A 15110-nucleotide genomic window follows, 5' to 3' on the forward strand; every position below is an offset into this window, starting at 1 on the left:
GCCGAATCGAACTTTCCGACACATCTACGAGATATTATAAGTCACGTTTCATAAAGATCTCCGTGACGGTTATGTGTAATACGTCCGAGCATTTATCCTCGATTCGGTGTCGGTTTCAATTTTGATCTGTGAGTTTTGACACATCGATTCGTTTCCAAAGTGAGAATCACTCGCCCCCCATGCACGAACGCTGATGGTCTTCTTAATACACGCAATCAGTGCGAGATAGTGGCCAAGGAGCTTGAAGGGGGGAGGGGGTATCCATATTAACCGACTGATTAAAATGTCATTTTGATTTTGATTTTGAAAAGTCCATCCCAGTAAAAAGTTGATTTAAATAAATACAGACAAAATGAAACAAGCATGAGACTAAAAATTGCATTAAAATCGGATAAGAAAGTTTGGATATTATTTTTTTGTTAAGTGTAGCTTAACTTCACAAAATAGTGTCACCGTAACCCAAAGGTTACCGATTAATCACTACATGAAATGGCCTATCCAGATCACAATATTTACATGCGCATTTTGATCAGTAGACTGACTAGGGACCAATCAAAATTGTTCTTTCATATCACCGATTAATCGTAAATCTTTGTGTTACGAGGGGACCGATGGCATAACCCACACACTATTTTTTGGTATTTGATTCTATAAAATGTTTTTATTTTCTCCTCATTATCGTGTGAAACAAAGTTTTCTTTTCCATTTCCATGATCACTGTTTTGAGAAAAATAAGCAAAATTTTACAATTGCATTGCGCTATCTAATGCTTCTTCGATTTTCTTTTTGGATTCATATCAACATTTTGTATTTCAGGGCCCTGTCTTACAAAGAGTTGCGATTGATCCGATAAATCGCAACTATGGACGTCGAGCAACATCAACATTTATTATGCATGTTTGCTCAAAATATTTTCTATCTATGAATTTTATTCATGCATTCATTGTTTTCTTGAAAATTCACTGTGCTTCTCTTTGTTTACAAAGGACATTGTGCAAATTTCCTGTAGAAATAAGTATGACACTGATGGATTTCCATAGAGTTACGATTGATTGGATCAATCATAACCCATTGTAAGACAGGGCCCATGCATGATGTGCATATTGGCCAATTACATTACTGCTTTGTAGAAATCGTCGAAACTTGAGAATAGCATCAGCTTCTTTGTTTTGCATCAGACGGTTGATTTCAAAATATCAGCGCCATAATAGCAGACCTCCCTTTTTTTTTTTTTTGGGGGGGGGGTTGTCATTATTATTACTTTCATTATCATTATAATTATATATTTTTTGAGGGGGGGTGTTCAAATAAACTTCTTTGGGCGTACTTCGCCAAGACTTTTGAATAATCATTTCCATGGCGTTATAGAAGTTAATCAACTTTTCGATACTTGTACGAGAGACCGTCCATATGTCATGTCCAGAAGTCCCATTTTCTCCAAAACCGGTCATCATCAGATATCTACCATCCCAGGTGCGTCGCCGGGGTGCGGAGTGTGTGAACACACCCCCCTCCCTTCCTTCAGACCAAAAAAGGCGTAGGCGGGAGGGGGTGGTGTTGGAGGGCTTGAGAAGGGTGATAATATGTTCTTATATCAGTGTTGCTATGTTCAGATCTACTGTAGATAATTATTAAGTACATACTGGCAGTCAATCAGTGCATCCACTACCCACCCACCCCCTCCTTATCGCACCCCTCCCCCTTTGAAAAAAAACTGGTGACGCCACTGCAACCAATGAACGTAAGATGATATATGAAGATGACAATACAGAATTCGTTAATGGACGGATTAGGAATTCGATATTTTAATCATTTTTTTCAAATTCACGTAGGTCAGAAAAAAAAAGCCTCAGGAGCCCCGCCCTATCCTTGACGCGTACGTGCCAGTTGGTTAGTTGCCTGGAGCGCAAAATGCATTTAGGAAAATGAAAACATTATATATCGGTCTATGTCCAACTGATACACAAATCATATATGGAGACATGGCTACTCAGAGCCTTAGGACAGCAAACGATATCGTTTCACTGCTCTGGTTTTCTCGAGGTTCATGATATTTCTTTAATAATAATTTGGACTTCATCGACTGAATTATTTTCCTAATGGCGACGTGATGATGTTTAGTCCGATAATAGCGGTTCAACTGAGCATCACCGATCAACCCACTCAGCATGCCAAGGGGTTGGGCTATTCGCTTTTTAAAATATCGAATTATCAGTAATTGTAATTCTATCTTACGAAGAAGATGTGATAAATATTGATCTTCGTATATCCTCCGCTCCGATAATGGTTGTGATAAACAAATATTAGCACAAATTCTTATTCGAGAAATGGAACGTCTTCCTTAAAAGGGAAGAGTCAGCATAAGTCTGTTAAAGATGAAATTAATCTCTTGCCGTGCGTACTGAATGTCTGAAATTGACTTTCATGATTACTTTAACTCTCTTTAATCATTTTATTTTACTCTATCGTTTTTTTCTCTTACAGAGCAACTGATTGGCCTCCCTGGCGGACATCCGCACAGCCATATTTTTTATCCGTTAAACAGACAAGCTTATTTTGGTCTTTCATATTACTTCGGACATGAAACTTATTGATCACATGACCACTTCACTCCACTACGTCACAGAATGGACCTACAACCACAGTCACAGTCGACAGGTCACAACAATCCGGGGAGCGTTCCATCAACATTAATTTGTCGTCCGACAAATTGTCGGATTCGACTGCTTTCCTTGATTTTGAGTCGCTAAGGAGCACTGTTCCTGTGGTAATTGTAACTGTTGAATAAAACACATATCACTCTTCTCGGATATAAAACATCCGACAAATCCTTTCATGAAGCGCTCCCGAAAGCAGACGATTTTCAAGGCGATAAACAGATCTTACGCGATATTATCTCTCAAGACATTACACACTGGAAGAGGAATTTTTTTCTTCATTATATTGTACCAGAACTTTGGTCCATTTTATCATTGACCCCGTCATAACCCTTACTAAGAGGGGGTGAGAGGATTCTACGCATCGCGCGGTGAATCGCGAAAGATTTTGCCGTGATCGCGTTTCCTGGCTTTTTTCCGTTTGCGTTTACGAAATTTTACGAAACTGAGTGCGTACATATTAAATACAAGCTAAAATCCGGGCTAAAATTGCCTCCCAGTTTGTTGCTTATTTCATATTTGTTCTTCGTAAAGTATCTACATGTATAAGGATTTGTATGTGTTATTGACTGCATCGCACTGTTTAAATTCGTTGATCTTTTATTTGAAAATGATATTATTCATGTCACTGACGTACAGATGAGGGGGGGGGGGACTTAGGAGCCGTGGCCCATGGCCCCAAAAAATACGGCTTATTACGCTACTGGCACCTTATTTTGCTTTCAATCAACACATACAAATACAATTAATTTATTTTGTATTACTCCGAGACTTATATTGAATGCATATTCACGATATATATTTCAAAATAAATATATCAATTTAATGATGGAAGATAACCATAGGCGGCGGAAGCGGGGGGGACGTGTCCCCCCTAAATTTTTAGTTGATAACACTTTTTTTTTTTGCTTGTCAATTTTTTTTCCTGCGTCCCCCCTAAAATTTTTGGTTGATAACCTTTTTTTTTTTTGCTTGCTTGTCAAAAAATGTTGGTGGTCCCCCCCTAAAATTTGTGGCTTCCGCCGCCAATGGAGATAACTGAGACATTTTCCTGATATCCAAAGAACCTGATGGAAATCTATATAAGATTATGGGCAACTCATACAGGACATGAATAATAACATAATTTTAAGGAGCTCGTTTTGTTGTCATATTTCGATTTCGATATTATCTCGATTCGAATAAGTCCAAAGTGATATTATGTAAATAATTTCTATATAGGATTATAATATTTCATTTTCTGCATTATTTATGATTTTTGTGTGTATTTTAGTGCAGTGTAAAAGCGTCGGTGTCAATCTAACACCTTGTCCGTTATCTATAATTAGGGAGGTTGAACCAATACTCGTGCAGAATAAAACCGTTTGTGTTCCTTAACACTAGCCAGTACACCGTTGTTTAAACACCTATCTGATATTAGTGCAAAACCAAGCTGGTGTTCTTTCAGTGGGCTTACTTATCTGGTAACGGTGTAAAATAAACACCGGGATTTTTCAGTACCCTTTTTATCTCATCCTATTACACTCTTGTTTCTATTTTCTCATTCTATTTGCTGGATTGATATCCCGTCGCGTCTGGCTTGTATAAAGTCAATGTGATATTGTATTAATATTGTTTGTATATTTTCGTATTAAAATGGGATGTAAAGAAGATAGAATCAAACACACCAGACGAAACATCAAATTTTATGGAGAATGTACGACTTAAACGATAAACGACTTGATTGTATCAAATAATACACGTATTCAGGAGGTTAACAGATTATTTTGATTATTAAAATCCAGAACCGCATAAGGACACTGTGTGGAGTCATTTTCTTCGTTAAAGGGAAAGTTCAACCTGACAGGTTCGACCTGACAACTTGAAAGTTCAACCTTTTCAAGATTTTGAAAAGAGCTCTTTGTAAGACGGGGCCAAGGGTTAACTTGAACCCAAACCACGCTGCTATGGAGCGCCAGTCGTCAACTTATTCACCAATCAAAATTTATCCTTATCCTGCGGCAAAAATGTTGCGCAAAAATCAATTAAGTCGTGAAATGGGAAGAATATGGAACTACAAAAATAAAGTGAATTTTCATTGAATCAGTTGGCACTTCATAATTTCCACGATTGTGGGTTTAGTTTAACCCTGGTTTAACCAAACCATGGCTATCAGCACTGGCGGATCCAGGGGGGGGGGCGGATTGAAGACCTTTTTTTTTTGCTTGTCTAATTTTTTCGGGTACGAAATATCCTTAATTTGTGGTTGAAAACTTTTTTTTTTGGGGGGGGGGGCTTGTCAAATTTTTCCTCCAAAAAAATTGCCCCCTTATGGAAAATCCTAAATCCGCCCCTGGCTATCAGAGTACCACCCACACACTTAAAATGTTGGCCAACATACTGTAATGTCATTGTGGGTGTTTTTGCGTCGTCTGAAGTGAAAATGAAGGATTTCGTTGAGTTATGTGAAAATCTTCAGTATAAAATGTACGCTTTCAAAATTTCTAGGGGTAACTGCCCCCTGCCCCTCCCCCACTTCGCACTGTCATGGGTCTGCTTGGTTGAATTATATTTGCTGTCAAGCCATTATTTTTTCCCATACATGCGATAAACTCACTTTATGCAAAAACAATCTCAAAATGTTTTTTCATAATAAAAAATTTAAGTTTAAGTTTTAATTTTCAATCAATAATCTGACTCAATATCTGAGGTTTTCATATTTATGGGACAAACCACTTAGAATATACGATCCGAAATAAGAAATTTAGGGAACGTGTGTTTTTTTTACCGGGAGAGAGATTAAAAAAGATCGTTAAAGAAATCAATAAGCATGCGATGAAGTTTATTTCCGAAAAAAATGAATGTTTGTCAAAGTTACTTTCAATCAATAAGTCACATGTTTATTACATTTTAATGTAACAAAATAATGCAAACACAAATCGAACCACTAGGATTCGTAAACCTTTAAAAGAAATTGAATAGAATGACTTCGTTTCGAGAATATTGGCTCGAGTTTTTTCAAAATCTAAGAAATGGACAGACATAGCAATAAATCATGAAACGTCCAGATTAGTATTCAAATCAAACTACTATTCATATACGCTTGCACAATATCGAGTGTCAAATACAAAAACATATCTTTAATTTGGGTCAACTCATCCGCTCCTGGCAAGTTAATTCAGATATTAAGTCCGCGAAAGCCGTCAGCCTAATTAGGCAATTGGAGCTTATGAAATATTAAATACTTTCAGCGGTAACGAAGCTCATTTTAATTCGGACAGGTTGGTATATATATAACTGATGGCCTGTCTTTCGACATGAAGGCAATCGTACAATATTCCGATTTGATTAGAGAGATTGACTTTCAGCACCTGTCACTCTGCCCCCCTGCAAGCAAATTACGAATAACGGTGAACCATTTACATTAATTATTCATTTTTCATCAGATGAAATAAACCGGTGGAATATCACAAATCTTTAAAGTATAGCTCCCAGCAAGAGCTAGGTCTGATAGATCTAGGCTAAAGCTGTTTTTTTCTTTGAAATATGAAAAAAAACACCAACAAGTTATAAACAGGTTAACTTAGTTTGAAAAAGAAACACTTTCATCACCCTCTCTCTCTGAAAAAAATATTATAATTATTTCCGAGTATCATCATGGACGGATATTATAAACGTACAAGCTATGCAAGAGGCCTGCAAATACCAGGTGATGGCATGAACTGTGATATATTTATTATTTACCATTAAGGAGGTACTCTAGGCTGAAAATAATATGACTCAAACAGATGAAGTAAAATCAGACAAATAAAACCTGGAATCTTAATTTATAAATCGGACAAGGAATGTTCGTTGTAACATTTTAAGTTTGGCATTATATTCGCTGAAACATTTCTAAGCATGTATTCATCATGAATAAGCTATAATGATGTCACTACACTATAGTGGCGTAACTACGGAGGGGGTCACGTGCCACCCCCCCCCCCCCCCCCCGAAAAAAGGGAGAAACTATAAGGGAGAGAAACATATATAGTGGGGGGGGGAAGAAATTGAATGAATAAAGGATATATATTTTGTTACAATTTGATGATACGTACTTACTTAGAGCCTATGTGTTCATAACTTCTGGTGCTCATATTCTTTATTTGTTTATGATATCAAGGATATTTTTGTTGAAAGCTCCTTGATGATATGTATGATTCCGTTCATTTAATGGCGCTAAAACACTCTATTTTCAAATAATTATTCACCAAATATTTTTCCTCGCGCTTCAACATCGTTTTTATGATCACTTTAAATGATTGCCACCTTAAGGTCTGGGGCCCGTCTTACAACGGGTTGTGATTGATCTGATCGATTGCAACTATGGAAATCCAGCAAAGTCAACATATAAAATGCATTTTTGCTCAAAAATTTCTCTACATGAATGTATATTTATAACTTCATTGATTACTTGACTATTTGGTGTACTCTCATTTGTTTACAAAGGACATTTTGCAAATTTGCTGTAGAAAAAATTATGACACTGATGGATTTCCATAGAGTTATACGATTGATCGGATCAATTGTAACTCTTTGTAAGACGGGGCCCTGATCATAGTACAAAAAGAAAATCAGTACGCCTTCCGCTTTTGCAAAAGTGGATTGGTGAAATATAAGCTCTCCATACGCAAAAATAGTCATTAAAATGTTCCTTTTCTCTCGAGCTTCTTGCTCGCATCATTTCAGTTAATAGTGGCGCGTAAGTATCATATTCATGATTACAAAAAAGTGTTTAAAATGTCCTGTGTGTAGGTCTAAATCTATATTTAAAATTCAGCTAGAGTACTTCGCGCTCGCATTATAGATGGCCATGATGAGATATGTCTATTATAATCATTAATTCCTTAATACAGTCGTTAAAGTGTCCCTTTTAGGGGTTATAAAATTTCAGCTGGCGCTCGTATTGTTTGCTTATATACGTATAGCATGATAAAAAAAATTGCTAATAATGTAGTTTTCAGGTCTGATCATTTGTTTTATATCGCGATTACGTTATTTGATTAGAATGAATTCATACCAACAGCCCTTAATATGTTGCTCTTTAAGTCAGTATAGCTGGCTATTGGGCGCTCAAACCACGCTCAATAAGTGACTCTAAATTTCTGCACGTGACCCCCGCCCCCCCCCCCCCCCCCCCCCCATTGCCGTGACCCATGACATGCCACTAGGATAATGCTATATCTCCAATTATTATTTTGTATTTTATACAATGTAATTTTGTTCTCGAAGAATTAAAAAAAAAACCGAAATGATTACTCATTTAATGTGCAAGGAAACCATCGCTCCAGCTTATTTTGTTACAAGGGTGATTTTTTGGTAATACATAAGAAAAAGGAAAGTGGGGACGTGTGTTACGATCTTTAAAGCGTCATTAGACTACCTTCAGGGCTGCCAACAATTTTTGAGAGTGAGATATTACGAGAAGCGAAGCGCGACCGGGAGCGAAGCGACCGAGAGAAGGAGTGGAGTACCCCCCCCCCCCAGGTGAAATTGCGTGATCTGGTGCATACTTTATAGAACATGTTAACATATATCCAAAGGCAGTATGAAGAGGGAAAATTATGCACAGCCTCTTTACATTTTAATAAAGTGATAAAGATGGAATAACCACTTGCTGAAATGCCAACCTTGTCTGGTTCCTGGACTAATCGTATCTCTGTACTGGAGCCTACAGGAATGGGCGTCAACTTTTTTTGTTTTGAATAATATTTTATTTTCTTCCTCTTTCAAATCAATAAGTTTACAATCACAATTCATATAAATCAAGATTCTGTACATGTAAACGATACAAATAAAAAATATCAATGAGATTACAAATATTTTTAGAATGATTACAAATGAAGTTAACTGCCCAATTTCTCTTCCATAACAATGTGAAAGCAGAGGGGAAAAATCCCTATCAATCGACAAATAAAAGAAAACATACTTTGTAAAAGATGACTATTTTCCCTGAATAGAAATAATCTCTTTTGCACATATTGATTGTACAAGAAAAAAAAGGATAAAAGATTATTTTAAAGGTTAATTAGAGGAAGGTTATTAGCCTAAAACGTCCCTACACACTCACCTTACCCCCATACCCCCTCATCTCTCTCCCCAGACACTCACACAAGCTCACTTCAACTCACCACCACCCACAGCCCCCCCCCCCCTCACAAAACTCACACATCCATCTACACACGTAAACCCACACACGATGCATCCTGCTCTGGTACAACTATCTGTATTTGAACAATTAAACAAAACAAAACAGAAACAAAATGAAGCAACCAATACATCCATAGTATTAAGGTATGCATTGATTTGTTCCATTTCCTTTTCGCACCCACAGCTGCGAAAAAAAAAGTGTTGACGCCCTCTACGTTAGTTGCCAAACACTTTCAAATCCCCAGTTCGCCATCTCCCTGTCCTAGCAATTTCCCAATAACATATTTTGCCCTTTTTTAAAATCACCCCCTCACTTTAACTCTCCCTTTGTACACACGCAATGTTTACATTTGAAAGTACACACAAATACACCAAGTACTTTTTTTTCATCGTTTGTTTTACTTTGTGATTTAATTGTAACACAAGAGGGCACAATTTCAGAGTTTGTTATCTTGAACATGTTAAGTATTTAAATTATTTTTACATGTTTGGACGCTGAAATGTTTTTTTTGGGGAAAAATAATGACAATTGTACTCATGATATTTTCTTTGAATAAAGAGTTGCGAATTTCACCATCGATATTGATATTTATTGAATAGATGCTACCCGAGAACTATAGTTTTTTATCACATTACCCGGTGTTAAGGTAAGGGAGAAAAACATTACGATTGTTGTATTAAATTGTACGAATGTGCAAAATTGCAGCATCAGCGCAGCAAGAGTTAACTTAACAAACTCTTTGAAATTTAACATATTATGCAGAGTTATATAATAACCCTTCAATAACCTCTTGAATCAAGGGTACTCACCCCTATTGATTGCAACGAAAAATTGGCAAGTGATTCATTATATATAAATATATAAATCAGACTTCTCTAGTGGGAGTGGTACGTGATTTACACCTGATTGGTAAAGCATGAATGCTTGTAAACAAGCTATCAGAGAATTGAGGGATGACGGCTCTCTCCAAGCGACCTGGTAATGAGGAAACCACTATCGCACCTAGTGGAAATGAATCGGTACCATCCGAATTCGAAACCCCTGCTCTATACAGACCGAGCTATATCACACCTCCTGAAAGAAGTACACCCTGAAGAAAAGTTTGTTGTAAAAATATGAGAAAAAAATTTGTGAAGGTTTGAGGAAAATCCATCAAATATTAAGAAAATAATTAATACCCTTTTTACACACGCTGAAATTTCCTTAACCCCGTACTATAGGTGGGGCTAAATTGCCATTTAGCCCCACCTATAGTACGGGGTTAAGCTTAGCCCACTTTCTTTTTACACAGCATTTTTGCAAAGTGGGCTAACCCCACCTTTAGTACGGGATTATTTGGCCCTGCAAAAAAGCAGGGTTATCCCAGCAATTGCGGTGCTAAGAGCGATAGTACGGGGTTAAGATCGCTAGTGTAAAACGAAAGTGGGCTAAGCTTAACCCCGTACTATAGGTGGGGCTAAATGGCAATTTAGCCTCACCTATAGTACGGGGTTAAGGAAATTTTAGCGTGTGTAAAAAGGTACGAGTGAATGAGCTACCACTAGTCCGGGGTTAGCGAGTTTTGTGTGTGAAAAGCAAGCATTCCTTATCCGGGGTTAGCAATAACAATTTGGCATGTGTGAAAAGGAAAAAAAATAGTATGGGGTTAAGGATAGTACGGGGTTAGCGATAGTCCAGGGCTAAGAAAATCCTGTGTAAAAAGGGTATAAGATGTCTAGTTTTTCATTTGTGACATCATATGAGTAGCTGCCCCATTTGTTAGTAATTGTATTAATTTCAAGTTAATTGGTTCATGATGGCTACAAAAAGTCTCTCAGGAGCAGGTATGGAATAATTTGCTTGTTGATAATTATACTGAAGGTACAATAAAATCCACTTTCAATTTTCTTTTCAGAAATTGACATTTCATTGAATTTTTTACTGCACAATATATGGGGAAGATACTCGCATGTTACATCATAAATCAAAACTTACAGTTCTCATTAAAAATGATTTTCTGCAAACCTTCACCAGTATATTTTACATTTTTTCTGCTATTTTTACAATAAAATTTGTTTACAAGTGGTTTTTGTATCTTCTTTATCCAAGCCACTAAAAAAAAGACATTATTTCTTAAATTAAATTTTCACAGAAATTCATCACGGATAACTATTATTATCAATTCAGTAAAAGTAAGCAGTCAAGAAATTAATTACATTGAAAATAACAATAAATTAGTCATTTATTTCCAGCTCAATTTGCTATTATTGTCTTTCTTTTCCATACAGATTTTCTATTCTTTCTTCCTGAATCTTTTTTCCAGAAAGGTTTTCCTGAAAAAGCTTAATCTATCAGCTCCTTAGATCATTTCCTAACAAGATTAGAATCAATATAACGTCTTTTCTTGATAACAATTTGCCCACTACTGTATGTCACTAGATGTTTTTTTGCTTCATTTCATTAAGGTACAAAGTATTCAAGAATGTTTTTTTTTTTGCTTTTAAGTCTTCCTGTCGCGCATGCAGCCTCCCACAGCAAGAACAAAGAAACTAGATGGATTCTCAACTGCACACAAGTCAAAATGTATGCCTCTACTACAGTGTGTCCCATAAAAAAGGAAACCAGGATTCCCATTTTTTTAATTCACAAACAAATGATTTATGATATTTCATTAACTTCATCATACAATTCAATTATTCCTCTATATTTCTAGACCTAATATGCGATGGACACTTCACAAATTAGTGAGCAAGACGACTTTGAAGTTTCAATGTCAAAATCAGGTTGCACAAAAATATTGGACAAGACTGGTTCATGATACGGTGACCATGCTTATTCGCCGATTGGCTCATTAGCATTTCATCTATATTCTTTAAGTTTCTCTCACTGATCCCTGAAATGAGAGTGGATTCAGATTCACAAAGGCTTTTCTGTGCAAATTGTTTCTGATATACCTCAATATTCAATGTTTGTTATCTGCAATGCGTGAAAAATTTGCGAAGCTGTTGGTCTCAAATTTAAGACAAGATTCCACTATTACCATAATTATCAAATTTATAGTAAAAACATATTTAATAATTGTGAATATATCTGCAAAAGTGTTTAATTTTTGTGAGATGCACTGTATATTGCATACTTTATCCTGATATTGTGAAAACCATCAAGGTACATGTAAGCCGATCAAATTTTTAATCTCATGCTTCATTTCCTTACAAGATATATTTCATCTTTGCCTCTGAAAAGCTTACGTAAGTCACCGGAGCTCACCCCCACACTTTCCAGTACCAGATTTTGCATAACTCCGGTATTTACCGATACCATTTTTAGGTTAATTTCTATGGAAATCAAACGGGTTTCCCAAGAGATTTCATTCTACTAATATGGGTAACTGAAAGTTAGCTGACTTAATTCTCCATCTACTTGTGCAAGAATGCCTTAATTATGAGTCAAGATGAAGTAAATCTTTGTTTTAGTTATGCAAGCAAGTCTGTAAATACGAACTTACATTTACAGACCCTGATTCATCCTCAAAAAGGAAGAAATATTATGAACGCTCCTGTGAACATATATGTGACCTGCCACCTCCAAATCCAACAATAAGTTGCCCAATATGGGTTTTGAGGTTTATATCGAGCTTGGAAAAGCGCATCCTCTGCTCTAAATAATATATAACTCTTCAAAATTGGTTAACCATATCCTTCACATAATAATAATAATAATAGTAGTCAGTTCTTGTATAGCGCATAACACATTATGAATAACATCTCTGTGCGTTTCCAAAGGACTTGGATATTATCACCCCAGCTGTAGCTCAAGCAGCCTTCAAGCGTTCAGTGCATTTCAAGGAATAAATTCCTGCCAGTTACCCATTCACCTCACCTGGGTTGAGTGCAGCACAATGTGGATAAATTTCTTGCTGAAGGAAACTACGCCATGGCTGGGGTTTGAACCCACTACCCGCTGTTTCAAAGTCCGGAGACCAATCCACTGGGCCACAACGCTCCACACAACAAAATTGATAAAAAATAATCGACACACGTAATTAATTGAAAGCAGAAGAAATTCAGCGTGAGCTTCGAGAAATAAGGAGAAACAAGGTTTGAAGTTCAGGGTTCACTCAAGCATGACATAAGCATACTGCGCAATCTCAGTGAAATTTACAGGTGGTCTGTAAAAAATTAGCGTCAAAGAAATTCTTGTGGCTTGTCTTCATTCAATTTTACTACTTCAAATTTTAACAGTATGAAGAATAGGAATCACTCCCTCAGAAATTAGCACATTTTCAAAATGTCTAGTTTTGAAGACCCAATTGTCATCTTGGCAATTTTCAGAGACCCTTCCCTGGCGACCTACTGTTGGTTTTGTGGTGGCCGGTCACATATGATATTAACAGAGAAGTGCTATAGCCAGAGCAGGTTTCGCTGGAGGACACTCGGAAGCTCATTATTTGCAAAGCCTTTAGAGCAGAGGAGACATCAGGGTGATAGAGTGCATGCATGAGCTTTAAGGACACTCCCTGACATATCATCCAGCAGGTTACTTAAGCAATGGAGGAAAGTCCTTCACAACTGCGTGTATAACTGTGCATCAGAATCTGAAACAAATCGCAAGAATGTATAATATCAATATAGGGCTAATTCCAATCCAATCTGCATTTGGTATAGCGCCTTTTCCTTACGGTTATGAAGCGCTTCGCAACTACACATTATCATTATTGTTATCAACATTCTGTGGGGAGCCCCCCCCCCCCCCCCCGATAAGCTCCTGCTTGGCATCATAAAAAAATGATAATTTGAAATCTTATTATGATCTGTCTAGCATGATAAAATATTTAAATAATATTGACAGGCCTTAAGGAGAACATCAAATAAACCCCTCAAAAAAAGTTTGGAAATCTGAGTTTGGCCATTAATTTTGTCCAATTACCAATTTAACACAATGCATATTTGACATCATTCAAAAGATCATTTAATTCTCTTTAAAATGACACCATGCTTGTTATGATCATGCCATCACGAAAAGAGCAGGATTCAAAAGTGTTGGATGAGGCCTGAATTGAAAAGCTGCAAAACAAGCAAAAAAGGTTTCGAAATCTGAGTTTGGCCATTAATTTCTCCCAACTCCCAATTTTACACAATGCATATTTGATATCATTCAAAAGATCATTTATTTCTCTTTAAAATGATACCATGCTTGTTATGATCATGCCATTACGAAAAGAGCAGTATGTAAAAGTGTTGGATGAGGTCTGAATTGAAAAGCTGCAAAACGAGCAGAAATAGTCATGAAGGGTCAATACAGAACATGATTCTTTTGTCTGTGTCAATAGAGATGAAAAGCCATTCAAATCAAGCCCCTGCTTCTTCATTTTTTATGTTTTGTTGTGGTTTATGTAGTGATGGTTCTGTGAGATAACATGGTTTGAGTCGTGGTTTCAAACACCCATGCATGTTTGTTTGTTATGTGTTTGCTTGTGCAGAGGTGTGTTTGATTCCATATTAATGTCGATGTTAAGGTGCATAAAAACAAAAGAAACCGCTGAGAAACTCAATATTCACCACGGAAAAAAGAACAGTGACTTTCAATATTGTGTCATTATGCAACTTTTGAATTTTGACCTTGCCCAACATTTCAAGGCACTTCACCTCCATGTGAACCATAATCATATCATGTAGGGTATCATTTTAAAGAGAATTGAATGATCTATTCATTGATATTAATTACATATTGATATTTACTAAAACCGAGGAGGGATTATTGATCAAAGTCAGATTTCCAAACTTTTTTTGAGGAGTTTATGTTGCCAGCAACAGAATCATATTGGCCCGAGTCTTCAGACGAGGGCAATATGAATTTATTTGAAACAATTTATATGCCTGTTTGCTTCTCACTTTTGATGTTAGGTTATTCAAGAACTTGGAGAAGTAATCCTTGCTAAGCAATTGTGACATAAATTGTTACCAAGCAGTCACACATCATGCATGGCACGCACACACATTTAATGCGTAAAAATCTTGCGCTTGGGTTTGTTCAGCTGGGAATGCGTACGCACTGACCGCGCCCCAAATTATCTATAAATGCGTTGGTTTACAAACTGGTTCCAACAAGATTTTGCAAATGCTGAAATTAGCGATCAAAATGGGCTCCTACTGCCCAAGCGCACTAGCAGAAAGAAATATGGCCAATGATCCCCTCTGTTTTTGTACAGTCTTCCTATAGGCAAAGCTCTGGGAGGGCAAAATGGCAAATGTTTGCCCCGTTCGTCTCCGATTGAAAGTAGCGAGCAAAATATGACATTTATTCAT

At 36.8% G+C, this 15110-nt stretch overlaps 1 protein-coding gene across 2 annotated transcripts in view; it reads right to left on the reverse strand.

Annotated features, from left to right (window-relative positions):
- Nucleotides 1-9212: 9212 nt before the first annotated feature.
- LOC129275012 (lanC-like protein 2) overlaps nt 9213-15110 on the reverse strand; it is a 58582-nt gene continuing 52684 nt past the window's right edge. For both annotated transcript variants that reach the window (XM_064108217.1, XM_064108216.1), the window contains exon 11: nt 9213-13399. The gene's annotated coding sequence lies outside the window, so the exon portion shown is untranslated. The remainder of the gene's footprint in view (nt 13400-15110) is intronic.

Source organism: Lytechinus pictus, chromosome 13, assembly GCF_037042905.1.
Source record: "Lytechinus pictus isolate F3 Inbred chromosome 13, Lp3.0, whole genome shotgun sequence".
NCBI classification, from domain to species: Eukaryota; Metazoa; Echinodermata; class Echinoidea; order Temnopleuroida; family Toxopneustidae; genus Lytechinus; species Lytechinus pictus.